This window comes from Phaenicophaeus curvirostris, chromosome 1 (assembly GCF_032191515.1).
Source record: "Phaenicophaeus curvirostris isolate KB17595 chromosome 1, BPBGC_Pcur_1.0, whole genome shotgun sequence".
Taxonomy (NCBI): domain Eukaryota; kingdom Metazoa; phylum Chordata; class Aves; order Cuculiformes; family Cuculidae; genus Phaenicophaeus; species Phaenicophaeus curvirostris.
Genome location: NC_091392.1, coordinates 54959692 through 54983562, shown reverse-complemented (window position 1 = coordinate 54983562; position 23871 = coordinate 54959692).

The window sequence follows — 23871 nt, the reverse complement described above, 5'->3', positions numbered from 1 at the left end:
CTGTAATGACCCCAGAAACTTCAGTAAAAAGTCTTAGACTATGCATTTCTGACATGCTTCCTGGATAAGGACGCTTAAAACTCTCAGGAACATTAGGCACACAAAATTAGCTAGGTAGGGCTTCTTTGCCTTTTACTCTGGAAGACTAAATTACCTTTTAATGAAACAGTGGGTGTAAGTCAGTCCAAAATTAGTATAATAACTGGCTATATGCAGTGAATGACTGTGCACTGATTAAACTTTAATGTCAATGATTTAAACTCACAGGTCTTTGAGTGTGCATCAGAACTTTCTTTAGGATTATTTTGTGCTGTAGATTTACCAGACTCCTTGTTAGACTGAACATAGATCATGCAATGTGACACAACTGCTGAGGGGTTTTGATATCACACTTAGTGCCTTACTTCTTCCTAGTAGGTTTCTCTTCCCCACTATGATATTTCAAAGTATACATAATTAAACAATTCATTCTTGCTAGGTGTCTAATATCAAAGATGATGGTTGGAGTTTTTTAATTCATGATACGTTAATTACTGCACTTTCATATATATCAGAGCTGTTTATTCACTACAATGTGAATAAATTCAGTTGCATTTTCCACTGCCAAAGTAAATGCTTTCAAATTTTTTGTTGTTATTATTATTGTTTATTTGTCTAATTTTAAGTGCCATAAGTAATTTTAATATATTTAATTATTCTAGATTGATTTTTTTCCATTTTCCAAAAGGCTAGTGAGCGGCTGAATGCCATAATTAGAACTAGTGGCTGAACTTGCAGAACATGTAGTTAAGTACAAATACTAACCATGTCTAACTAATATGTAAAGATTAAGAGCACTAGTTTGATTAAATTGTCAATTACTACACCTAACTGAGTAAAGCCAGCAGGAATCATAGGGATAAACAAGAATGGGAGAACACTAGGAAATACAATAATCACATAGTTGAAACTTATCTTTACTAACCAAATTAAGGATTTAGAGCTTGCCTGTCTTGAAATATTTTGTCTTCATCTTCATGTAAACAAGAGAATTGCAAACTAGACATTTTTGCTGGCAAAATTCATAATGCCTAAAGTGTTATCTGTTCTCCTAAGGATGTCACATAAGACTAGATATAATTGCCTTGAAAATAAAGCTTACTTGAATTTCAAGATTTTGTCAGCTGGCCTTTGAAGAAATGAAATAATTTTGAGGAAAATGAGGAATACTTCTGTAAAATTATTGAATTAGTTTTCAATTGAAAGTGCCTGCGTATTTTTAGATATTGTAGCTAAGGATACACCTACTGCATAATTAATATTGTTGTTAAATTGATTTAATTTTTCAGTGACTTCTTTATCAAAAGTTGGGAAGGAATCTAATGTTGAACCCCTACAAATTACTACTTTGATTCTAAATACTAAAGGAATGAGTGCAACTGAGAACTTCTACTTCACAATACTTCAAGAAGTTTTTGGAGGGAATTAACAGATTGAGAACAATGACCCTCTATGCAATATGTGAGTGAGCTTGCAAGGTCCATGACCTTGCAAGGGGAAAGCTTGAATCTACCTGTAGTCTGTAAGGTGGTCTGGATTTCATTGTGTGATTCTCTCTTCTTCATACTGTGACTGAAATATTCTTCTGAGGTTGACTGGATGAGAATGGACATTTTTAGGTCATTGACATCAAAGTCAGATGACTGAGTTGATGGAAAGATCATGTTTGAAGAAAACTAAATGACAGCGAGAAACATCATTACAGATATTCTCTTTTTGGGTTTATTATGCTTAAATTCTATGACTCACACTAAATCATACTTATGTTTTTACCATGCACAGCATAGTTGGGCCAGGGTATAGACTTGGGTATTAATACAAAATACGTAGATTGTTTGAACTGTATCTCACTGCATTAGAAGTGTTTATGAAAATTCTTTCCATTAAAATGTGAATATATTCCCAGTATGTGAACATTCCCAGTATCTCTAGATGTGTCCACATGTCAGAAGAAATTTCTCCCTTCACTGTAGACCTTTATATGTCCCTCAGCAAACAAGTTCCCAAAACTCTGATCCCAAGAGGCTGAAGTGATTAAACACCTCTTCCTGTAAATTTTACTTCTAAAATTATGGATGAGCTTTTAACAGGTCTTTATTTATTTATGCAACACAATCAAAATACATGGTTATGTACGTAGCAGTGGGTACAGTTTATGTATTATTCTTTTCACTACACAAAAATTCCAGATCAAGTAAGTTAGGAGTTGATTTAAGAGAAATGGAAGAGGCTGGAAACGTCTTTCTCCTGGTCTTCTCAGGAATGCTGTTCCTAGAAAAGTTGGAATAAATAGTACAACTGTTTACCTTGGCCAGTCAAATTATATTCTAAAATCAAAGGTAATGTAGAAAAAACCCTAACCACACAAAATTCTCAGAACAGTCAAACTAAAAATAATAATAATAAAAATCCTTAAAGAAGCAGCAGGATATAACCATGAACATTTCCTTTGCAAAGGATTCTATAAGGATGAATTCTGTCTTAAATATCTTGACTTTTAAGTAGATAAGAGGTGATTAAACAAACCATTGTTCATTATTGTTAATAATTGACAGCTATTTACACCACAGGTAAAAGCAGAAACATTTATACCTGAGGACTTTTTAAAAAAAGATATACAGAGATAGCAGGAATTATCTGAAGTGGACTTGTTATATGAAAGGAAAATAGGAGTTATTATTTATATTCTCTTTCTTGGAAATGGAATTTTTTCTTTTTCTTTTTCTTTTTCTTTTTCTTTTTCTTTTTCTTTTTCTTTTTCTTTTTCTTTTTCTTTTTCTTTTTCTTTTTCTTTTTCTTTTTCTTTTTCTTTTTCTTTTTCTTTTTCTTTTTCTTTTTCTTAAAGGTTAAAAACACCCAGTAGACTCCTGTTAATTTCCAGTCATTCTATCAAGTGGACAGCAGAGATACTTAGATGGTGGTCTGATTAACTTCTGATAAACAATGCAAACCAACTTATTTTTGGTAATTTTACTGATAGTTATACTCTCTCATAATCTGAATTCCTGATCCCTTTCTTAAAATCCTGCCTGAACTTTCTTTTCAAGGCGGAGCAGTGGTTTACTGCTTTTAGGAAAGGATTTTCAGCTTCTGTGTTTAGAGGGTAAGAGTAGGTTGTGAGTACTTTGAAGGAATAATCTAGGAATTTTTTTGTTCCTTTTAATTTCTTCCACTAGTGCATATATCCTAGGTTGGAGTACAGTGAAGTGTCAAATCTAATGACTAGGATTACTCTGAATTCCAGTTTCTACCAGGCTGGAGTAATAATTAAAAATATTACAGCAGTTGTTAGAACAGAATACAAAGATCATGGCACTGTCACCTGTATGAATGTTCTAACAAGTGGCTGAAAAGCAGTTCTTATTCTTGAACTTTAGCTTAATAAATGTGTAATTATTTTCTATCTAATTAAATGGTTTCAACAAGCCGGGGAGAGTGCTCTGCACATAGATATGTCAGTTACTGCGTTAGGAAGCTTGAAATGTGGGTTTAATATGTCTCAGGTCAAACAGGGGAACTGAACTTGATGATCGCATATCCTGAGTCATCAAGTAAATGTGGCTGCTCAGTGATATAAGGAGAGGGGCTTTCTACACGAGATTTAAGAATAATGCTAAAGAATCATAGGTTCAGCAGCATGTTTTCACCTTCTCACCTTGAGGACTAAATGCTTACAAGGATTTTCAATAGCAGAATTTTAAGCTGCAGAGAAACTTTAGTGCCAAGAATTTGGTCAAGCATAAAAAGTGAGGTTTAAGAATAGCATTAAAAAAGTATGTGATTAAGACACGTGCAGACAAAGGACAAAGACACTAACATCTTTTTATTACCTCTGTAGCTGGTAACATGTGAACAAATTTGGGTTTTTTTTCTTTTTTTTTCTATTCCATTCCTCTTTATGAAGGGGGCTGTATGCCTCCATTGACTACTGAGATTAGTTACAGCTATGTTTTAAATAGCTGATTTATTGATAGAGGAGAATGGATACAGGACCAGCTGTAAAAATTGCAAATAATAAATCATAGAGTCATAGAATAGTTAGGGTTGGAAGGGACCATAAAGATCACCTAGTTTCACCCCCCCTGCCATGGGCAGGGAAATCCTCCTATATTAGATTACCCAAGGCCCCATCCAATCTGGCCTTAAAAACCTCCAGGGATGGGGAACCCACAACCTCCCTTGGTAATCCGTTTCAGTGTCTCACTACTCGCATGGTGAAGAAATTCTTCCCAATGTCTAATCTAAATCTGCCCCTCTGCAGTTTATACCTCTTCCCCCTTGTCTATCAAATAGAGTTGTGCTAGGGTGATCTGTCTTTATGTTATTTCTCCTTTTCTTTTTTCTTTATTCTTTTATTATATTGTAACTCTAATAGGTTTGCTTAGGGGACATTACCACAAGTGGTAGGATTTCAAGAAGGCGAATTCATTTGAAAAGATACAATGGGGTTATAACAGGGATAGCTGACAATCACTAACCTATCATTTATGTGCAAAATGGGCACTGCTCCATTAAGGACTTTAAATATGTGTTTAGCCACACTACACAAACACACTTTCATTTCTTTATCTTACCATTGTAAAGTGGCTTGTTAAAGTTTTTAGGCTGAGCAAAGAAATATTTTATTGAAATAACTTGAGACAAAAAAAGGAGGGTAAGAGGTGACATTTTCAAGATGACTGTAGTATTATGAGTTCTAAGGTTAGGGAACTATAATTTCTGGTTAAATGCCTTATCTAAGTCTGATTGTCTTTATATTTGGGTCATATTCATCCCTCAAGCAGAGCTGCTGAAGCTGTAGATGAACTTGATTCTTTCATCCTCATCCAGCTGACCCTGCTGGGCAACCATGTTTTTAAAGAAATTCTTTTGGTGTAAACTGACTTCATTTTGGCAGAATGTATTAAAGAAAGATAGATAATTCCTATAAAAAGTACTTGTAGTATAAATATGAATTAAAACATCCTGAAAATCCTACAATTGAAATATAGACAGCTCTGACTCACAGAATATATTTTTAATTCACTGTGATTACATAGTTTTGCTTTTCTCTATACAGCTGATATTGCTCTGCAAAGCACATGTAAATGCTGTCTCCTCAGTTTCTGCAGCACTATATACTTTCATATAACAGCGTGCAAGTCTCAAAAATACAAGATTATTGATTCAGAAACATGCGGTTGCATCCCTCAGTGCCAGGGAAAGTCATGGAACAGGTGATCTTGAGTGCTATCATGAAGCACATGCAAGAGAACCAGGTGATCAGGCCCAGTCAACACGGGTTCACAAAAGGCAGGTCTTGCCAAACTAACCTGATCGCCTTCTAGGACAAAGTGACTCAGCTGCTGGATGAGGGAAAGGCTGTGGATGTGGTCACCCTGGACTTCAGTAAAGCCGTTGACACAGTTTCTCACAGCATTCTGCTTAGGAAACTGTCAGCCTCTGGCCTGGACAGGTGCACACTCTCCTGGGTGGAAAACTGGTTGGCTGGCCGGGCCCAGAGAGTGGTGGGAAATGGTGTGAAATCCAGCTGGAGGCCAGTGACAAGTGGGGTTCCCCAGGGCTCAGTGCTGGGTCCAGCCCTGTTCAATGTCTTTATCAATGACCTGGATGAAGGCATTGAGTGCACCCTTAGCAAGTTTGCGGATGACACTAAGCTGGGTGGAAGTGTGGATCTGCTGGAGGGTAGGGAGGCTCTGCAAAGGGATCTGAACAGGCTGGACTGATGGGCTGGGACCAATGGCATGAGGTTTAACAAGGCCAAATGCCGGGTCCTGCACTTGGGGCACAACAACCCTCTGCAGTGCTACAGACTAGGAGAAGTCTGTCTAGAAAGCTGCCCGGAGGAGAAGAAACTCGGGGTGTTGGTTGACAGTGACTGAACATGAGCCAGCAGCGTGCCCAGGTGGCCAAGAAGGCCAATAGCATCTTGGCTTGTATCAGAAACGGCGTGACCAGCAGGTCCAAGGAGGTTATTCTCCCTCTGTACTCGGCACTGGTGAGACCGCTCCTCGAATCCTGTGTTCAGTTCTGGGCCCCTCACCACAAGAAGGATGTTGAGGCTCTGGAGAGAGTCCAGAGAAGAGCAACAAAGCTGGTGAAGGGTCTGGAGAACAGGCCTTATGAGGAGTGGCTGAGAGAGCTGGGGTTGTTTAGCCTGGAGAAGAGGAGGCTGAGGGGAGACCTCATTGCTCTCTACAACTACCTGAAAGGACGTTGTAGAGAGGAGGGTGCTGGCCTCTTCTCCCAAGTGACGGGTGACAGGACAAGAGGGAATGGCCTCAATCTCCGCCAGGGGAGGTTTAGGCTGGACATTAGGAAAAAAATTAGGGTCATTGGGCACTGGAACAGGCTACCCAGGGAGGTGGTTGATTCACCTTCCCTGGAGGTGTTTAAGGCACGGGTGGACGAGGTGCTGAGGGGCATGGTTTAGTGTTTGATAGGAATGGTTGGACTCGATGATCCGGTGGGTCTCTTCCAACCTGGTTATTCTATGATTCTATGAAAACACAGGAATGGATGCAAGTACACTAACCTATGATACAAGAATACGGAATTCCAAAGAAAAAAAGATCAAATTGACTTTCAGTAGTGTGTATTTATTCAAAAGATTCATAAAAGATTGTACTCAGAAAGGACTGAAATCAGTAGGAAGACCGTGTTAAATATTTCAATCCAATATTTCAATAACTAATTGGCAAAATAAGATCGTTCATTTTTATGGTTTCTTGCACCTGCTGCTCTGTCTTGAATGTTAGTGATACTATGAGTGGTTACTAAGGAAACATAGATTCTTGGATTTAATTAGAACTTGTCAGGTAGAGCTCTTTAGGTTATTTGACTGTTTTTTTTTTTTTTTTTAGAGGAGAAAAAAACAACTTTCAAACCAACATAGCTGAAAATCAGTCCATATGCAACCTGTCAGTGACAAAATCTCCCAAACTGATTTAAAATACCCACATGCACTTCTGCTTCATTCCTATTCCTAAAAATAAACAAACATAAGAAAACCCTGAACACACACATACAATTAAGAGAAAGAATGAGGGTGAAAACAAAAATTAAAATAGCCACTTCTAATTTTTGCCTTATTTTGCAATTTCATTTCAGAATTAAAGTAAAATATATATAAAATGTCATTTGAATTCCATTTAAAGTTCTTGTGTGTTATAACCTCTTTCACAGTAGGAAATAATATCTGCTTATAGCTCTCAGATACCAGTATTTCACATTTCACTAATATCTCAGGCTCCAAGATTTCATGTTGAATGAGTTTGTCATATTGAATAAACTTTCCAAGGGGACAATTACATGGCAGTAAAATTCTTATCTGTCAGTTATCCATTTCCTCCTCTCCATGGCAGGGAAAGGTTTTTTATATATTTATATATTTGACATTCTTCTTAGTTGCTGAAAACTTTCTAGAAAACAACAAGAAGTAATCAGAAAAAAGGAAGGTGTTTTTTGTTTGTTTGTTTTTTTTAATTATTATTTTATTTGTTTTCTTCCTTGGTGGTTTCTTCCTGTGTTTCTTTCTTTGTCACACCCTTCACAGTCATTTCTGACCCCAGGATTGTACAATGTTCTCCTCAGTTCTCAGATTTTGGTTTTTTCCTAATCTCATGTTCCTTTCACCGGATGGTCTCTTTTCAACGTCCCTTGACTCCTTCTTTTTCTACCTTCTTCTACATTTACTCCTCTTCCTGCAAAGCTAACTTTGACTTCAACTTTCCTTTCATGAAGATCAATTAATTTTGTACTAAGTGATAATGAGGTACTGATTATGAATGCTAGCAAAAAAAGGCCAGGACTCCAGAAACATAGCGAGCACTTTTTCTACCTAAGAAATGGGAAAAGAATCTGAAATAGTGCTATGCTCAGCATCAGCCTAGTCCTGTTTCAGTGCTTTCTTCAAAACTGGCCTTAAGCAACTCCAAGGATGGGGCATCCAGGGATGGGGCATTTACAACTTCTCTGGGCAACCTATTCCAGTGCCTCACCACCCACATGGTAAAAAACTTCTTCCTAATATCTAATCTAAATCTACTCTCATTCACCTTAAAAACTTTACCTCCCATGATATAGACAGTGATATTGAGTGCACCCTCAGCAAGTTTACAGATGACACCAAACTGAGTGGTGCAGTTGCCACACCAGAAGGACAGGATGTCATCCAGAGTGACCTGGACAAGATGCAGAAATAGGTCTATGCGAACTTCATGATGTGCCACAAGGCCAAGTGCAAGGTCCTACACCTGGGTCAGGGCAATCCACGGTTTCAATAAAGGATATGAGTGAGCAATGTGTGCTCGCAGCCCAGAAGGCCAGCTGTATCCTGGGCTGCATCAAAAGAAGCGTGGCAAAGCAGGTTGAGGGACGTGATTCTGCCTCTCTATTCCTCTCTTGTAAAACCTCATCTGGAGTATTGTGTCCAGTTCTGGAATCCTCAGCATAAGAAGGATATGGAGCTGTTAGAATGGGTCTAACTGTTAGATTATCCGAGCTGTTAGATTATCCGAGAGCTGTTAGATTATCCGAGGGCTGGAGCATCTGCTATGAGGACAGGCTGGGAGAGTTGGGGTTGTTCAGTCTGGAGAAGAGAAGGCTCTGAGGAGACTGTATAGCGACCTTCCAGTACTTGAAAGGGGCCTACAAGAAAGCTGGAGAGGAATTTTTTACAAAGGCTTGTAGTGATATGACTTGGGGCAATGGGTATAAACTGAGGAGGGGCAGATTTAGACGACACATTATGAGGAATTTCTTCACCATGAGAGTGGTGAGGCACTGGCACAGGTTGCCCAGTGAAGTCATGGATGCTCCATCCCTGGAGGTATTCAAGGCCAGGTTGGATGAGGCCTTGAGCAGCTTGGTCTAGTGGGAGGTGTCTCTTCCCACATCAGGGGCGTTGGAACTAGATGTTCTTTAAGGTCTCTTCCAACCCAAACTATTCAATTCATGCAATGTATTGTTGTCATTTGCCTATGGATAAAAGTGGAAATATATTAATTATCTGAATCTTCTATGATAATACTTAAATAAATACTTACCTAAAACTCTATTTAATTTGTAAACAAACAAATATAATCTGAATTTCTACAAAGCTTGTTGTTTGGTGGTTTTGGGTTTTTTTTCCTCTATGGGGTAATTCTAGCTTTTAATCTCAAAATTACTGTGCAAATGCTCATTATTAAATTGATGATAGAAAGGTTGCAAACTTTTATTTTTGTCACAACAGACTATTTACAGTTTAAAGTGGTTGATGGGCTAAATAGTTAACAAACATATCAAAGTAAAATGCTTAATTATTTGTGTTGTTTTTATTTGTAACCTCCCTTAAATTGGATTAAAAAAAATACCTTTACTAAGAATTTTAAGCAGCCAAAATGCTTTTGAAATTATACCTAGACATTTGGAAATGTTTCGGAATACTGTGGATAAAATTAATAACTGAGAGGATAAGAATTCTGGGCTAGAAGTAGTGCTAAAATGACTGTGTTCTTATTGTGTAGAAGTGAAATAATGGTTATCAATAGCTTACTAAGTTACAGAAAGGACAATGTAGGGGCTCATAAGTGAGCCATTTGAAAACTGTGTGTATGATCACAGCTGGAGGGTCTGGATCCAGAGATAGATTCGTACTCCCTGCCATGGATGCTTCTGCCTATCTCCCTTCCTAAGGTCAACCCAGATATAAATTTGCAACTTTTTATTTTGACTGATTAATAAAAACAACTGAATGAGGTGTTTAACTAATTACTGCTTAATGTCCCCTTAAGACAGATAACTATATAAGTTTAAATTACTTTTCTTTGTAACACAAAACTTTCTCTTCATATACCCTTCTCAAAAATGTTTCCCTAACAACCAGAAATTTGATCACTTTTACAAGTTTTCTTGAAGGAAATTAAGATCACACATAATTTAAATTCTATTCTCTGGCCTTTGAACAGTAGAGGGCCAAAGAAACAAAAAAAACTCTTATAAATTTATAATAAGTTGCACTTCTTTACTTATAAGTAGAAAGATACAGTCACTGCCTCATGCATCTATAGGACTGGCATAATGAAATGTAGTGCTTCTTCTGCGGTATGTTTTTCAAAGATTTGAATAATTTTTAAATGCTGCTCAAGGACTGACAGTATGTAATTTGTATTCTGTTTAACGATTGCACAGCAATGCAAGTGGAAAGAAATATTATCTGCACATTATACGTAACAGCTTGTCCAGAGATCAGCGATCAGGATGCATGTAGATATTTCAGTCCTGTCTACTCTTTATCAAAGATGGACTGCTCCATATATCTTTCAGAAGGGAAGTTTATGAGGTACTTTAATAACTTCTCCAGCAGTGCAAGACCTTATCATGTAAATTATCCTGTAACACTTCATCCTAGATTCACACCATAATTCAGTTTGCTGAGTGATAGAAGAGAGTATAAGATACAAGAGGAATAATCTAATTCTTGCTCTCTTACTTCTAAGTATAGTAATTACCTGGGTTGTAAACTTGACCCTTGCTATTTGTTGGTCCTTGAAAATGGCTGTGACTGGGTAGCATTCCTCTTGCAATTAAATGTAACCTATGGTTTAATAATGTTTCCTGCTGTCAAGCAACAAATACTCCAGCAGTTTTTAATGCTCTATAAGTCAAATTAATAGAACTGATCTAAAATATTCCAGTAAATAAAACTCATCGCCATTTATCCTCCTCTAAAATCAAACTTAGATAATCTCACAATAATACAACTTTAAAATACAACTAAAATACTATTTTTTTGTATGCACAGTTATTATTTTAGAAATATAAAACACATTTTCATGTTATGGTATTACATTTATATATATATACACAATGATAGCTTATTTTATTATATGTCAAATAATAAAGTAGATCATAGTCATGCATTTATCTCAGACAGTTTAAATCAGTCAACACAGTCATAACTATGAGTACATACATTATTTATCTAGTAGGGTAGGATTATAAATAAAGAATCCTAAACAGTCTGTAGAAGAACATCTGGTTTTACATTTTTCATTCTCTCTCATAAAATGAAATCTCAGACAGTCAGCTACTGTTTGTACTGACAAAATATACTACTGGTCTTGATACAGATATGCAACCAATGAATGGGAACTCACATGTAAAAAAGGGGAAATAAACTAGGAAGTGAGGCAGGCAAGCTGAGAAAGACAGAATGCTACTGACATGTAGAACCACTACTGAATATATTGTTAAATACTGTCTGCTCACTTTGCATCAACCATAAAATTACAAAGGATAGAATAAAAATCTTCATTGCTCAATACTAATATCTGGTTTAAAGATAATCAATCAATCAATCAATCAATCACAATGCTTTAAAGAAGTATATTTGGTAAGGAATTATCCCGTATGTTTAGTTTTCATTTGATCACTATCAAAACTATTCATGGGCTATACTAGTTTCAATCAAATTTTAATCAGTAAAAGATTTTTGTATCAGCAGAGTTCATCTCAATCAAGAAAGAAATGAATGCATTTGAGTTTTATGAGACTGTATGAAACTTTACTGAATATTCTACTCAATAATAAAAGAAAAAGAACTTAGTACATTGGAAACCTGAATTTCATCTTTAACTCAGCTTGAATTGGAGTGAGTATCTGAAAATTATTATCAACTTCCTTACTTTTTTATCAGAACATTTTAACAATCTTCTTCTTATCAATGCCAAGCAGGTCTGCTTGTAAAATTTGAAAACTAAGAGGGATGGAAAAAAACCTATTTCCTTCCCACTCTTTTTAAGGACTATTTTTGAAAAATTACAAAGTATTATCTCTTAGCTACAGAAGAGGTGTCCATCTAGGGATACTAGAAATGGTGTATTTTGTTTATATTCAAATACAATACACACCTCACACATTTGAAGATGAAGGTGATACATATGCAAATTTGTAGAGGAAAACATCTGAACATTTAGTCACATCCTTTATTACTTTGCTCTTGCCAATTTTTATTATTTCCATAGCAGGATAAATCATAGAATCATAGAACCAATCATAGAATCATAGAAGGCCTTTACGATCACTACAATCTCTTTTTAGGTAGTTGTAGAGAATGATAAGGACTTAACTTCAGCTCTTGCAGTTGCTCCTCATAAAGCTTATGCTCTAAACCCTTTTCCAGCTTTGTTGCCCTTCTCTGGACATGGTCCAGCACTTCAATGTCCTTCTTGTAGTGAAGGGCCCAAAACTGAACACAGTATTTGAGGTGCAGCCTCAGCAGCACTGAATACAGGGGAAAGATCATCTCCCTAGTCCTGCTGGCCACACTATTCCTGATACAGGCCAAGATGTCATTGGCATTCTTGGCCACCTGGGCATACTGCTGGCTTATATTCAGCCAACGATCAATCTTAACACTCACAGGTTCTTCTCCCCAGCCACTCTTCTCCAAGCCTGTAGCGTTGCCTGGGGTTATTGTGACCCAGGTACATAACCCAGCACTTGGCCTTGTTCAGCCACATGCAATTGTCCTTGTCCCATTGATCCAGTCTGTCCAGGTCCCTCTGTAGACCCTGCCTACACTCACACAGATCAACACTCCCACCCAACTTAGTATCATCTGCAAACTTACTGAGGGTGTGCTTGATTCCCTCGTCCATGTCATTGACAAAGGTATTAAACAGCACAGGCCCGACTACTTAGCCCTTGGGAACACCATTTGTGACTGGCCACTAGTGGGATTTAACTACATTCACCACAACCCTTTGTGCCCTGCCATCCAGCGAGTGTTTTACCCAGTTTAACATATGCCCATCCAAACCATGAGCTGCCTGCTTTTCTAGGAGAATGCTGTGGGATACAAGTGTCAAAGGCCTTACTAAAGTTCAGGTAGACAAGGTCACCTAGTCATAGAAGGAGATCAGGTTAGTCAGCAGAACCTGCACTTCCTGAATCCATGCTGACCGGCCCTGATCATTCAGTTGTCCTGCATGTGCCACATGATGGCACTCAAGATGATCTGCTCCATAACCTTCCCTAGCACTGAGATCAGTCTGACAGGTCTATATTTCCCCAGGTCCTCCTTCTGGCCCTTCTAGCAGGTGGGTGTCACAGGCACAAGTCTCCAGTCAACTGGGACCTCCCTGGTTAGCCAGAACTGCTGATAAATGATGGAAAGTAGCTTGTCGGGCACTTCTGCCGGCTGCCCCAGGACCCTTGAGTAGATCCCACCTGGCCCCACAGACTTGTGTATATCTAGGTTATGTAGCAGGTTGCTAACCATCTCCTCATGGATTATAGGGGATTAATTGTGTTTACCATCCCTGCCCTGCTCAGGGGGCTTTGTACTTGGAGTACTACTTGTTTTCTTATCAAAGACTGAGGAAAAGAAGACATTAAGTACCTCAGCCTTTTCCTCATCTGTGGTCACTGTGTTTTCCCTCCCATCCAATACAGGATGAAGATTCTCCTTGGTCCTCCTTTTGTTGCTAAGGTAGTTATAGAAACATTTTTTATTGTCTTTAGCAGCAGTAGCCAGATTAAGTGGTTTAACATACATTTTTCATCTGGAAGGAAATACGTTGCAACTTTAATAGGTATATTGCATGAATGGAAGTGCTTTTGTATTGCTAAAGGGCTTCTATTTCTGTTTTTAGACTGCTTTTCACTTGAAACCCGACACCTCTACAGCTTGGCGTTTTTCTGGGACAGCATGAGATATCTTGGCCAGATATTTCAAGTGCTCTTATCCTTGCAGCCTTGCACTAGTGTAGTTTGAAACATTGTTGTCATTAACCTGAGGAAAGGAATGTTTGCTATGTCTAAGTCACCCTAAGTGTCCACTGTCTCCTTACTGCATTCTTTATAGTTTCATTTTACTGCAATGTTCTCACTTCATTTTCCCTGGACTACCTGCCAGCTTCTAGGTTGTTGGCTCCATAATACAACAAACACAACAGATAATAAGCAAATAATTGGAATTTTAACATGCAATAAATATTACCCCCAAACAGGTGTGCTTAAGATCTAGCTATCAGGTAGTGTACAGCAATTGTACCTCATTAAACACCAGTGCCAGCCATGTCATGAAACAAAGACCAATAGAAAACTTGAGTGTCAATAGAAGGTATTACTCTATAGGGGAAAAATTTCTGTGGTATTTCTTCTTTTTTTTTGTTTTGTTTGGAATGTGATTGTGACCTCTTGCTACAGAGAGGAGGAACCTCAGGAGAGGGTGAACCTCAGGAGAGGACTTTTATTGGAGGGCCTCTTCTACTCCTGCATAACTTCCTCCCTATCCCTGCTTTTTTGCAAGATGACCTTGAAGTGGGTATATACTATCAGCAGAGGGGCACAGGAATAGAGATTTGTGTATATCAACCTACCTGCACTTTCCTTAATCAACAAGATCTCTTTATTGAACTGTAAAAGGGAAAATGACATTAACACATTAAGTGGCAATAGTAAAACTTTCTTATTCCATTGCTTCTGCAAAAGTTTGTGTAGCAGAAGTGAACTAGCTAGTCTCTTATTTTGACAATAACATTTACTGTTTTGTAATTGAGCTCGGAATAATGTGTTATTTAAATTCATATAAAATAAAACATGCTACATAGGTTTCTAACTGTGACTTTCTGTAAAGCGAAATAAATCAAATTGATATTGCTCTATGAATATATGTTCTAAGCAATATGTTTTGGAAATCTTTTAGGTGAATAACATTCATTGCTGTATGAAGTGAATGAACATTTTTTTACTAGATAGCTATGTAACAAAAAAACACATTAAGTTTGATATATTTCATGTTAATAAAGGAGATAATTATAGCTCTTCCTGTATAGGCAATTATATAAAAAATCTTATCTCTGCAGAGATTTGCAAAGTCTAGACTGTTTCTATCATAATGTTTACATTGTGTGTGCAAGTTTTTCTTACTTAAAAGCCTGAATCTGGTCTCAAGCCACAGAATCCATGCACAGACTTTCAGCCTTAAGATTTTATGTGATTCTGGTGCAAGAATGAATTATGTAGAGGGGATCTGAAGTTTTATTTATGCAACCCTCATAAGAGTAAGATTTTCATTTTGTTCTTAAAGCCTTGGCATCAGAAAGTTTCCGGACATGAAGGGGAAACATGCCGGGTCCTGCACTTGGGGCACAACAACCCTATGCAGTGCTACAGACTAGGAGAAGTCTGTCTAGAAAGCTGCCCGGAGGAGAAGAAACTCGGGGTGTTGGTTGACAGCGACTGAACATGAGCCAGCAGTGTGCCCAGGTGGCCAAGAAGGCCAATGGCATCTTGGCTCGTATCAGAAACGGTGTGACCAGCAGGTCCAGGGAGGGTATTCTCCCTCTGTACTCGGCACTGGTGAGACCGCTCCTCGAATCCTGTGTTCAGTTCTGGGCCCCTCACCACAAGAAGGATGTTGAGGCTCTGGAGTGAGTCCAGAGAAGAGCAACAAAGCTAGTAAGGGGCTGGAGAACAGGCCTTATGAGGAACGGCTGAGAGAGCTGGGGTTGTTTAGCCTGGAGAAGAGGAGGCTGAGGGGAGACCTCATTGCTCTCTACAACTACCTGAAAGGAGGTTGTGGAGAGGAGGGTGCTGGCCTCTTCTCCCAAGTGACAGGGGACAGGATGAGAGGGAGTGGCCTCAAGCTCCGCCAGGGGAGGTTCAGTCTTGAAATCAGGAAAAAATATTTCACAGAAAGGGTCATTGGGTGCTGGAACAGGCTGCCCAGGGAGGTGGTTGATTCACCTTCCATGGAGGTGTTTAAGGCATGGGTGGATGAGGTGCTAAGGGGCATGGTTTAGTGTTTGATAGGAATGGTTGGACTCAATAATCCGGTGGGTCTCTTCCAACCTGGTTATTCTATGATTCTATGATTCTATGAATACAACCATCCAATGAATTTCATATCCACCAAACTGTCTACCCATCAAATCTATATTTCTCCAGTTTAGAGAGAAGGATGTTGTGGGGGACTATGTCAAAGGCTTTACAGAAGTTCAGATGGATTACGTCTGTTGGTTTACCTTTGTGCATTGCAGTGGTTACCCCATCATAGAAAGCCACTAAGTTGATCAGGCAGAATTTGCCCCTGGTGAATTCATGCTGCCTGCCATTAATCACCTCCCTGCCCTCCGTGTGCTTTAGCATATTTTCTAGGAGGATCTGTTTTGTGATCTTCCCAGGCACAGAGGTGAGGCTGACAGGTCAGTGGTTCCCAGGGTCATCTTATCTATCCTTTTTAATAATGGGCACAATGTTATCCTTCTTCCAGTCACCAGGGACTTATCCTTACTGCCATGAGCTGGAAGCTGTCATAGGGCAAGGAGCCCATGATGCCACTGCCATCATGGAAATGTGGTGGGATGACTCATATAACTGGAGTGCAGCTATGGTGGGGTACAAACTCTTCAGGCAGGATAAGAAGGGTAGGAGAGGAGGCAGGGTAGCCCTCTTTGTAAGGGAGGACTTGGACACTATTGAGATGGACTGTGGCGATGAGGAGATTAAAGCCTGTAGGTTAAAATCAGAGGAGCCTGTAAGAAGGTAGATTTTGTGATGGGAGTCTGTTAAAGACCACCCAGCCAAGGAGAAGCAGCTGATGAGCTCTTCTAAAAACAGCTGGGGTTAATCTCTAGATCGATGCCTCTTGTTCTTCTGGGAGACTTCAATCTTCCTGATATCTGCTGGAAGTACAATAGAGGAGAAAGGAAGCAGTCTAGGAGGCTCCTGGAGTGCGTGGAAGACAACTTCCTTGCACAGCTGGTGAATGAACCAACAAGGGAGGGTGCCCTCCTGGACCTACTGTTTGTGAACAGAGAAGGCCTTGTGGGGGATGTGGCAGTAGGTGGACGCCTAGGACAAAGCGATCATGAGATGATAGGGTTTTCTGTTCTAGGTGAAGTGAAGAGGGGGGGTAGCAGGACAGAAGCACTTAATTTCCAGAGGGCAGACTTTGAACTCTTCAGAAGGCTGGTTGACAAAGTCTCATGGGAGACAGTACTTAAGGGCAAGGGAGCCCATGAGGGCTGGGAGCTCTTCAAAAAGGAAATCCTAGCAGCTCAGGAGAAAGCCATCCCCATGTTCTGGAAAAAAAGCCGGCAGGGGAGAAAAACAGCTTGGTTGAACAGAGATATCTTGAGTGATATCAAGAAGAAGAGAAATGATTATGGGCTCTGGAAGAAGGGACAGGCCTCTTGGGTGGATTACAGGAGGGAAGTGAGATTGTGTAGAGAAAAAATCAGAAGGGCTAAGGCTCAGCTAGAAATCAGATTGGCAAATTCTGTGAAAGATAACAAAAAATCTTTCTATAAATATATAAATAATAAAAGTGACAGGGGACAGGACAAGAGGGAATGGCCTCAAGCTCCGCCAGGGGAGGTTCAGTCTTGAAATCAGGAAAAAATATTTCACGGAAAGGGTCATTGGGCACTGGAACAGGCTACCCAGGGAGGTGGTTGATTCACCTTCCCTGGAAGTGTTTAAGGCACGGGTGGATGAGGTGCTAAGGGGCATGGTTTAGTGTTTGATAGGAATGGTTGGACTCGATGATCCGGTGGGTCTCTTCCAACCTGGTTATTCTATGATTCTATGATTCTATGACTTTTCAAATATCATGGAGAAGGGGTTGGCAACCACATCTGCCAATTCCCTCAGGACTCTGGGATGCATCTCATCAGGTCCCATGGACTTATATATGTTCAGATTCCTCAGGTGTTCAGGAGCCTGATCCTCTCCTACTGTGGGAGCGGCTATACCCCCCAGGTCCCCTTCTTGTTGTCTCATGACACAGGGGGGGTGAGGAGAGAAGTTGTCAGTGAAGACTGAGGCAAAAAGATTGTTAAGCACCTCAGGCTTCTCCTCGTCTGTGGATATGAGGTCACCATTTTCAACCATGATTTGGGGTACGTTCTCTTTAACCTTCCTCTTCTGATTGACATACCTGTAGAAGCCCTTCTCGTTGGTCTTCACTTCCCTCGCCAAGTTCACCTACAGCTGTGCCTTCACCTTTCTGACCTCATCCCAACACAACTGGGCAGCATTTCTCTACACTCCCCAGGCTACCTGTCCCTGCTTGTATTGCCTGTGCAGTTCTCTCTTGCTCTTCAGCTTGACCAGCAGGTCTCGACTCAGCCACGCTGGTCCCTTCCCTTTCTTATGAAATTTAAAGCACCAGTTCTATGAATGCCTAATCTCCACCTAACATCTTGCATCAAGATAACTTATCTGAGAAAAATATTATTAGTATTAATAGTATTGTTATTATTATTATTGTTCTTGTGTCTTGGTGCTCTTTTTCTTTACTTTCTTTTCTACATATGTGGCATTTTGAGAAGCAACAGTAGATGATAAATTCATACTCTGGTCATAGAGATATTCAATAGAGCCTGAGGGGACATAATGAATTCCTTCTAGGCCTTTTGAATTGAACATACACTCCTGCATGACTGATAATCTCAATTTGCCAGGGCTGCAATACAGAAAACTGTGTGGCTCCATTAGTAAAAAGGATATTTATGGCTTCTGTGAACTGTTAGAATATGACTGAGTATAGTCCAAAATCAAAGGAAAACTGAATCTTTATACTAATTCTGTTGGAGCCAAGAAAATACTTGTTTGAGATATCGAATCACTCATGTTTCTTGTGCCTCTTTTTCCTCTTTTTTTTTAATATATTTCAAGATTTTTTCTGATATTTTCAGAAGTTTTCCGGAATTTTAAGTGGCTACATGAATCATTAATGCAATTATAACCTACTGAGTTGTTATCAGTCATGATTTTTGCTGCTTCTGTTGCATCAGTCCTTCATGTCTGATAGTTGCTGGCACACTGTTTCACAGTAGGGAGTCAAGGAATTCAGAACAGAATTTAGTATATCATTCATAACTCTTACAGTGAGATTTTACCTAGCAGTGTGATATAAGTGCTGCTTTAGCAAATGGCAGCAATACTCTGCGGAAGACATAATTAATGCCTGTGCTAAAATCCCTAGGGTATAAGTAAGATTCTCTTCATACTATATGCTAGCTGGTTCATGATATTTATTGGTCTTTTGCCTTTCATTTGCTTTTCCTAACTAGAACTTTTACTCTGCAGCTGCAAGATGCTTTGGATAGTTGTTGTTTTACCTTATCCTTGTGTAACAAAAATTTATTTTGAGCTGTTCTATGGCTTTTGCTTGTTCAAGTTGAATACAAATAATGCAATCTTGTAAAGCCTTTGGTTTCAACTACTAATCTTTGACATAAGTCACTAGAACTGTGAGATTTTGTGGTTTGCTTTGGTTTTTTTTTAAGGGTTTGTTTAGCCTTTTATATCGCAAGTGTAAAATCATCCAAATATATAATTTTAATGATGGAGTTGATGAATGGGCATCTTGGATGAGTTTTTTTTTTTGATAAAATCCATATTTAGATAAAAGCACAACTTAACAGAGTTCCATGGTAAGTTAACTCTATTACTACTTGGAGGAAATATACAGTGGGAAAATTGGGTTATATGTTTCTATAGCTAAAGTGTTGTATGTATTTATAGTCAAATCATTTTATGCTCACACTTGATTCCATATATCCTAAGATCTCAAAGTGTTATCGTGCCCATCCCCAATTCATTTATAGTCAGCCAGCATGAGTTCTCTTCAAAGTTTTAATCTGTGGTTTCACAAAGCAAAGGCTTAGGCATTTGATTTTCTAAAATAAACAATTTAATAGAGTGGTGTGACAGTATGGTCAGCTCCAGAGAAAGGGCTGATGTGACTGAAGAAATCTATTGGCAATTATACCCTTACTGACTACTTACTTGCCTCTCACGTGATGGTTCAGTCCAATAATATTTGGGCTGAGGTCTTCTTGTTCCTCATTGGAATATTTTGCTGTCTTTCAGACAGGTCATTATCTTATATTAGTGCAAATGGTGTTGATGATCTGTGTCCTTGAAGTGTCTGTCTTCTGTTTTTCATTGACTCTGGAAGCCTTGTTTTGAATGAACAGTTTTTGCACACTAGAAAAGTGTTTAAGTGGAAATTCGCAGTTTGTGGTCTAGTGTTTCAGCAAGCTTACAAGGCAAAGCTAAGCAAACAGCATACACAATATTAAAACTGTAAACGGTTTATTCTCTTTAAAATGTTGCTTATTTAGCCTAAACAAATGATCAGGTGAGGCCTATGTCTCTTCTGGAGCCTTTACCAAACTGCCTCTGGTTTGGTTAAGGGGGAGATTAGTGGTGGCAGGATTCGAGTGCATTGGTCGCAATGAGAAAGCTTTAATGGGAAAAGGGGTGAGGGAAATACTTGAGTGTTCAAGTGTGAAAATTCATTGTCTGTCATCTCACTGATATAGATCTGAAGATGAATTTTCTGTTTTCCACTGCTGGGTATGTTAATGCTCAAAGTAAAAGTTGATAACAGTGATTTAAAACATGGATGAGACATAAACAAATATATTTGTTATCTTTTTACTTCTCTCGGTCTGCAGGTGATCAGTGCTGGCATATAATCGTACCAGCTGCAAATGGATTTAAATCAAGTTTGCATTACTGGACATTGTCCTGAAAGATTCCTGAAAGATTTCTCTTGGGAAAAAAAAATAAAAAAAAAAAAAGAAGAGACTTCTGAGACATTATAATTTGAATCTCCAAAGTCAATGTTCACTTTAAGATTTTGTTTGGGTAGGCCTAGATATGTTAATGAAGAACATGCTATGTTTTCTATGAAAATAATTCTGCATTTTCAGTTGATCAACAGAGTGAATGCTACCCTAAAATGTTGTTAGGTAGTGCACTCTTTTACTTTCTGCTGTGGTTTCCAAAATATTAAAAAACTGACTGCAGTTGTAATATGTAGAATCCAGGTATCTGTTTTAATGGTATTCCTGATGTTCAGATATCAGATTTTTACTAAACCTGTGTAATCTGAAATGTATAATAAAAAGTCAAGGCTGCTACCAAAGAAGTTATCTACAGTTTTGATACTTTGAGTTGTAGGTCAGTTTTATCCTCCAATGCAAAGGAGGCACAAGACACATAGTGAACTGCCCTGCATACCAAGGTAAGTATTCATTGCTAGTTAGCATCATAAAATGAATATTAATTTATACCTATGATTAAGTATGCTCATAAACATTTCCAGAATTTATATCTACAACTGTGTGTAAATTGTGGAACAGCTTCAGTTCTCATTTGGGGTAAACCTTCATGGCTTCATAGTTCCCATAGTTCACATTAGAGCTGTGTTGAATAAACTGATGATCATCAACTTTAGTAAGAAACTTATCACAGTTTATTTACCCAGGGAGAATTCTTCTGAGAGGAAGTCAGTAGGCTTGTGACATTCCTTACATTGCTTATAACACCGTGCCTTAAGAATTAAAAGATTTTTGTTAGGGAGACTGTCTTTGTGATGAACAACACCAAAGAAAAGATGGAAACATAATGATTATTTTATTAAGGTCCCAGTCCAGCAAAGTTGATAAAAAAGCATTTAACTCAAAGCAGTTGTGCAGTTCTATTGATGCAACTAGGCTTCCTTACATATTCAGGTGCTTAACTACTTACTTAGATGAAGAATCCAATTGCACTGCTATATCTTTTATGTTTTTCTCTTGTTCAATTTCTGCCTTGATATGAGGATGTAATTAGGATTAAAGTGAGTCATGCTCTTGTACATTAAAAATTAAAATGAATTAGAGTCATAGGAATGCAGAAAGCGGTCCTTGATACACCAGATATTATACTGTGTAAACAGGAGCTGTATTTCATTCAGTGTTACAGAAGTCAGGTCATTTTATACAGTGATGAGGAACCTGTATTTTTAATTACTTTTATGCATCACCACCCTTACTGAAATGCACATATTATAAGTTAATTCAATTTGGTTAAAATGGCCTCTAGGTTAAAAGCAAAACCACCCCCCTCCCCCAGGCCCCTAAACAACACAAATGTATACAACATCAGATTGCCATGCTTATAAATGTTTACACCACTACATTAAGTGTGAATTACCTGATTTTTCAGGAGGTCACATCCTTTGTTCACAGTGACTGAATGAATACAATTCCCCTGGATCTGCCTGCATGACTTTGGGGCAGCAATACAAATTGAAAAGCAGTTTATAAATCTTGATCATTGACTGCAAAGATTATAGTTTGGTTTCATTTTGGTCACATTTATGATGATGATTAAGTTAGAGGATGGAATGCTTTGGTGATGGTTACCCAGGGAGAAACAGCAGCATTTTTACTTCAGTGTGCTGGAATTGTTTCACAGCTTTATCATTTTACATAGTTTCAACACTTAATGCAATTGTATAATTTTCAAGATTATTAGGATAATAATAAAAATAAATTTAATTTCTAAGTCTTCTAAATAAATATCCCAGTCCTTTTTGCATGGAGTACCTCTAAACTCATAATTAGCTCCCATATATTTTAATAGGTCTATCTTATTCAACAGCTCTGAATACTAATACTGTCTAAATATACAGTTATTATTCAGATTTTAGTTTTATCAGTTTCAATGAAACTGTATGGGAAAGAATGGATCAAAATTATTATTAACCATTAACATCTGTGGATCTATTTCAGGCTCATTTTACAGGCTGGTTGGTTGGGGTTTTTTTCTTAGAATTGCTGGATTTGGGGAAGCTAACATTCACAAAAGCAAATGTTAATCTGGGAACACTTGGCTCCTACAGCCATGAAGAGAATCCCTCCAAGAAAGGACAGGCTACCAAGATTAACTTGAAGATTTGCAATAAACTTCACAATAATTTACCCTTGCCTATATCAGGAATCCAGTTACATTAATCTCACTAGGTTAAATCACTGCTGCTGAATATCTTGCTCACATCAGCTCATTGATGATCTGTAGTTTCTTACCCATATATGAAGAATAATTTCATTCCTATTAAGCATCAAAAATAATCAAAAACTTGTGATTCTTGCATGAGGCCAAAAGTAAAAATATATATGCATAAATTAAATAGTACCACACTACAATGAAACACTACAGTGCTTTTAAGCTTTTGGAGAAGGCACAGGCACTCAATCCCGTCATCACCATAATTGAGCTCAGGGGTATCAAAGCACTCTTTAACATAGAGGGCTACACTGTCTCCTCTCCTCTCCTTCCTGTCCTGCCTGAAGAGTTTAAACGCCACCATAGCTGAACTCCAGTTATACAAGTCGTCCCACCACGTTTTCATGATGGCAACTATGTCATAGTCTCCTTGCCCTACAATATCTTCCAGTTCCTCCTGCTTATTGCCCATGCTGTGTGCATTGGTTTAAGTGCACTTCAGCTGGGCTGGTGAACCCTCAGCCCTCATAAAGGGAGTAGTGTTCATTCCCAATTGACTGGTCCTTGGAACATCTAACCCATCAGTGCAAGTTTCATCCTTTCCATTACCAGATGTACTCGTGCCCACTTGCTCTGTGGTTATATACTGGTGGTCCTTGCCAGCACACCATCTCTCAGGCACTGTAGTACCACTTCCAGGCTCACTCCTGACTAGCCTGGCTTTGTCCCCCTCCCCCTTTACATCTAGTTTAAAGCTCTGTTAGATTTATGAGCCCTGTTAGATTTTTAGTGAGGACTTCCATACCCCTAGGAGACAAGAGTGCCCCATCCCTAGTAAGGAAGCCTAGAGGTGTGTCCATGATCAAAGAACCCAAAGTTTTTCTTCTCATACCAGGTTAGGAGCCAGGTATTAATCGACTGATTCTTTTTGATCTCTTGCTCTTTATTTGTTAGTGTTGGAATGGTGCTAAACACTATTTGTGCCCCAGAGCCCTCCATTGTTTTCCCCAGAGCTCTGAAGTCCCTCTTAATTTCTCTCAGCTTCCTGGG